The sequence below is a fragment of the Botryllus schlosseri genome, chromosome 13, assembly GCF_051294905.1.
Source record: "Botryllus schlosseri isolate E-star chromosome 13, Bs_hap1, whole genome shotgun sequence".
In the NCBI taxonomy this organism is placed as follows: Eukaryota; Metazoa; Chordata; class Ascidiacea; order Stolidobranchia; family Styelidae; genus Botryllus; species Botryllus schlosseri.
Window position 1 is genome coordinate 1508898 of NC_137248.1, and position 4636 is coordinate 1513533.

The 4636-nt window shown below is 39.9% G+C and overlaps 1 protein-coding gene across 1 annotated transcript in view; it reads right to left on the reverse strand.

The window, feature by feature from the left end:
• LOC145454808 (solute carrier family 15 member 2-like) overlaps window positions 1–4636 on the reverse strand; it is a 383011-nt gene that overhangs the window by 124316 nt on the left and 254059 nt on the right. The window lies entirely within an intron of this gene.

The following is a 4636-nucleotide window of genomic DNA, read 5'->3' on the forward strand; positions in this document are numbered from 1 at the left end:
CCGAATATAACAATATATCATTACTACACTAGGGCGCTGTACATAAATGGCAATAAAATATAAAAGTAAACGATATGTATAAAAGACGAAGTGCATAGTTGTAGGGCGGAATGAACACTACTCTAGTTCGAACGCATTAAATGAACAGCATTAATAACGGTTTTGAATAAACAAAACCATTATAGCTTGATTTTCAAACAAAACAAAAGGATCATCATGAATTTTTACTGCAAATCAGCGTAACCCCTGCTGTATGGGTCGGAAGTGTGTCTCCCCTCCGGCGAATCGCTGATACTGGCTGAACCTACCACGGTTAATATAGATCGATTAAGCAGTTCAGACTGTGTGTGCATGAAAGCTATACGTCGTCATTAAAATCTTTCGTACAGCTTGGCCTACTTATGCGATAGGCCTATTGCAGTATAGAAAATGCTGAACTCTCAGCGTAGTCTATTTTCAGCCCGTTTCTTCGACTACATCTCCCCGCAGTCATCTGCCTTGATTTCACGCTTATTCGCTTATATAAGTCTACTGTCTATTTCAATTTCTCCACGATACACCCGTCCCGGCAATGCAAGGTGCATGCCGACACCATTCCAATTATTAATAACGTCTGGTTACCATTGCAGTAGACTACGTTATTCCGGGTGAGAGTTGTGAATACTTTTCTATTCCCTACGGACTGTCGTAATCGGTGGATTATTTGTAAATTGTGATGGGGTAACAACTCATTACTAGTGAATATCGAATCGATATAAATTAATTACTACCCAGTGATGTGTAATCAGCGAGAGCAGCAATTTCAGATTCGAGTTGAGGGAAGAGCATGTAATATCTTCAACCCGGGCCGAAATGACTGAAATGTCTGGGCAGAAACTAGCCGCAAAAGTAGGTCGAATCACGGCTGGAGAACTAGAAAATGTCCAGCTTTTCAAAATTAGATTAGAATTCGAATTATAGCAACATAGTTTTTCCCGATTAGAGTGGAAGTGGAAGGTACAAAACTTCAATATACAATTGAATATATTCATTCATTCATTCATTCATTGAAATTAACCCGAATGTTTTCGGCTCACGCTCGCGGCTGCGGTGTAGTCGTCAGCAACTAGTAGAGGAGTGGAAAAGAACATTGTATATCGACAATCGTGCCGGATTCGCAAAAGCTTGAAAATTGAACAGCAACACAGAATTGTATACATAAGGTCCATCTCGAATATACCCCCCCTGTCATCGCCATTGCTTATTGTCACAATATCGCGATAAATAATCCATACGTCGCTACAGGCTAATGGTAACTATCATTGTGCCAGTTGCGTTCATATATAAACCTATATATAATCGCATTTCTTCTGCGTCACTGTCTTGATTTTACGATCGAATGGTAGTTTTGTTAGTTTTGTCGTTTATCAACTGTAACAGGTTATAATAGGGACAAGTTGAAAATTTTAAAGAACGTCCCTGGCCTGCCCATTGCTCAACTGTGACCGTATGAAGTCACCTGCCTAGCTAATCTGCGGGTGATTGGAGTTAGGCCGGAATTCTGAACTAAACATTCTCCATTATACATTCTGTAGTCTACGGTTTCTATCGGCCAAACTTCGGAAGGTCTGCGATGATAAGTTCTTATAGGTAACTGTCGTCCTGCGAGCTATTCTCTCCTATACTTCACATATTTTCGCTGTTCGGGAATCGAACATCGTAACCCTAATGGATTAGACTCGGTGTTAAAAGCCATATACGCGATTATTTCGAGTGCGTGGGGGCGTGTTTTTGTTCAATTAAATTCGTGAAATAATTCCGCAGATTGAAAAGATATTTTAAGATCCGATATAGATCGGGGACCATGAAATTATATATTATAACTTAAATCTGTATAGTCGGATTCATCAACGACGGGTGTTACATGACCTCATTCACTATTCATTAAATCTCGTCGAACGTTTTATTGTTACTGTGTTGGGTGAAACTGTAGCTATCGGTGTCAGTATATTACCAATTTCATCATTTAAACACCACAAGATTCCGACACAATGTAAAGATATTTTTGGTGTATTTTGGGGTGTATTGAACTGACAAAAATTGCTAATAAAACCAATGACATATGGGTTGTCGAAGCGACTTGGAAGTTGTCTTGAAATCAGACACCCACCTTTGGCCTAGGGCGCCTAGGCGATGTAAAGAGAAGGCATAGCCTATGTACAGTTGCACACTTAATGAAAAGTAGACGAAGATGGCATGCTGTGACGGAAGGTGAGATCGGTAGGCTATGTCAGGTCGTGGTCCTGTAAACTTGAGGGATGCAAACGTTTTTTTATTTAATTCCGATCCATTAGTCAGTCTCCGAGATTACCGCACCACGATTTGACAGCATATGCCACCTCATTGTCATCGCTTTGTCCGATATATATTTGTCTTCAATTACTTTTCATTCAGTGTGCAATTGTACATGCCTTTTTATTTACATTTTCTCGCCCAAAGGTTGGTGTCTGATTATAATAGATTACTTCAAGGTGTTTCGATACCCGCCTTTTTTATTATATCACAGTCTATTAGTGGTGTTTTGATCTGACGATAAATGTCAACAAATGACTGACTGTCGAAATACTGCTCCATAGTTGTGGTCTGGAATACTTGTTAGAACGATGCGTTTTCCAATAATTCGTCCTGAACATATCGTAGTTGGGCGGTGCCGCGGTGGGGACGCGATTGCGCTGTAGTTATATATGCGCATGCGCAGTGACCGCGATGAAACTGATTAATACCCGTCTAATACTGTTGCTCTGTTGTGCTAGTTTTACCAATACTGAAATTCTAATCCAGTCGTTCTCAATTGACTGGGGGTCCGCGAAGCATTTTCAGGGAGTCCGCGAGACCTCCAAATTTGCAAATAGGTAAATCACGAGGCATATATTCGCTTCATAACTGCTAAAACCTCACGACTCACATTAAAATTATTGACGTCTGAGATGAAACTTCCTACTGTGTAAACTCATTTTAATTGCCAAATTGACAATAGCAATAACAACAATATGATTGAAACATATATATATATAGGTCTAGCTCTGTCTGCGTTCAGACTTAGAGCACCATCACCGAGGTGATGGAAGTATCCATCAAAAAAGAGAGCATCAAAGATTTAAGTTATAAATTAAATTTCCCTTGAAAGTGCTGCTTTTGAGAATGTCCTGATGTCGGTGTCGTTCCGATTGAGGACATTGCCCATCAGCGTTGCGGAGGGTCTTCCTTTTTTCGTTCTCCTTTCATCTTCAAACGTTATTGACTTCACGACACTGTCATTAGGTTTTCGAATTATGTGTGCAAGAAATTTAGCTTGTTGGTGATCAATGAATACTGAAAGGTCTTCAGTGCGACAGATTCTATGAAGATTCTGATTGCTAATTTTGAATGCGTGATCGGTTCCCCTTCGAGTGTAGCCTCCGTGTACCATTTTTCGCAAAAATTGTCTGTAGCAGACACCCAGGACGCTTCTTTGATTTTCCGAAAGAGACCATACACTGCAGCCATATGTGAGTCGACTTCGCACAAAGGCATTCAAAAATTTTATTCTTGTACCAATCCAAATTCTGAAGTTTCGAAGCAGGTGTTTATAGGTTTGGAAAGCAGCATGAGCCGAGCTGACCCTATTATTGATATCGGATATCCCCACATTCGTTTTGTTATAGGGAATCATGCAACCAAGGTATTTGAAAGTTTTCACGTTTTCAATATCATGATTGTGTATAGAGAGCAGATTGAAGTCGGGTAAGTCAGTTCCTCATTGTGGTTAAATATCATAGTTTTTGTTTTCGACTCATTAATTTGTAATCCAAACTCAGTAAGAACCTCTGATAGCAGTTTTATACCTTCCTGAAGAGAAGTTTGGTCTTTAAAAAAGAATTCAAGATCGTCCGCATAGCCTGAGCCCATACTGCTGGATAAAGTTGTTTTGTCGGGGTTAGTGGAAAAAAATACCAAGTTGGAGTAGTAAAGTCGCTCACGTAATACTTCAAAATGTTTACAAGTTGTCTGTCTCAGCAGATTAGTGAACAGAGTCGCTAGAAAGAAAATTTTGATCCATTTCCTTTTGCGTTAGGCCTACATAGGCTAACCACTATCCGATAATAATTTCAATATGAGCTGCTAGATAGAAATTGCTAGGCTGGACATTCATAAAACATATATGTTTCTCAATTTTGGTGCCTCATGATGTCGTCGGAAGCGTAATGGGTTAATATATTACATTCGTGTCATCTCTCAAAAACGATTTCTGCTAGCAAGCAATTTTCATTCGCGAACAATACGCTGTATTTTGGATAGGATATCTTGGACCGTGTATGGGGGGTGTTCGGCCATCATGCCTAGGGTGTGATCGGACTGTGGTGCCACTGGAACATCGTGTCTAGGGCCTGTTCGGAGATCATATCTTGGGCGTATGCGAATGATGAGCCACAGAATGTAAATGAGGGGTTTCAGCTTTTCCAAAATATGTTTTTCTCGATGCGATTCTATAATAAAGAATCATCATAACAGCGATAATGAATGTGAATAAACAAAATAAAAATAATGTACAGCTCACCAGTGACGTCATACGTCATTCCAACACGATATCGCCATCATGTGACATTATGTGAATCAG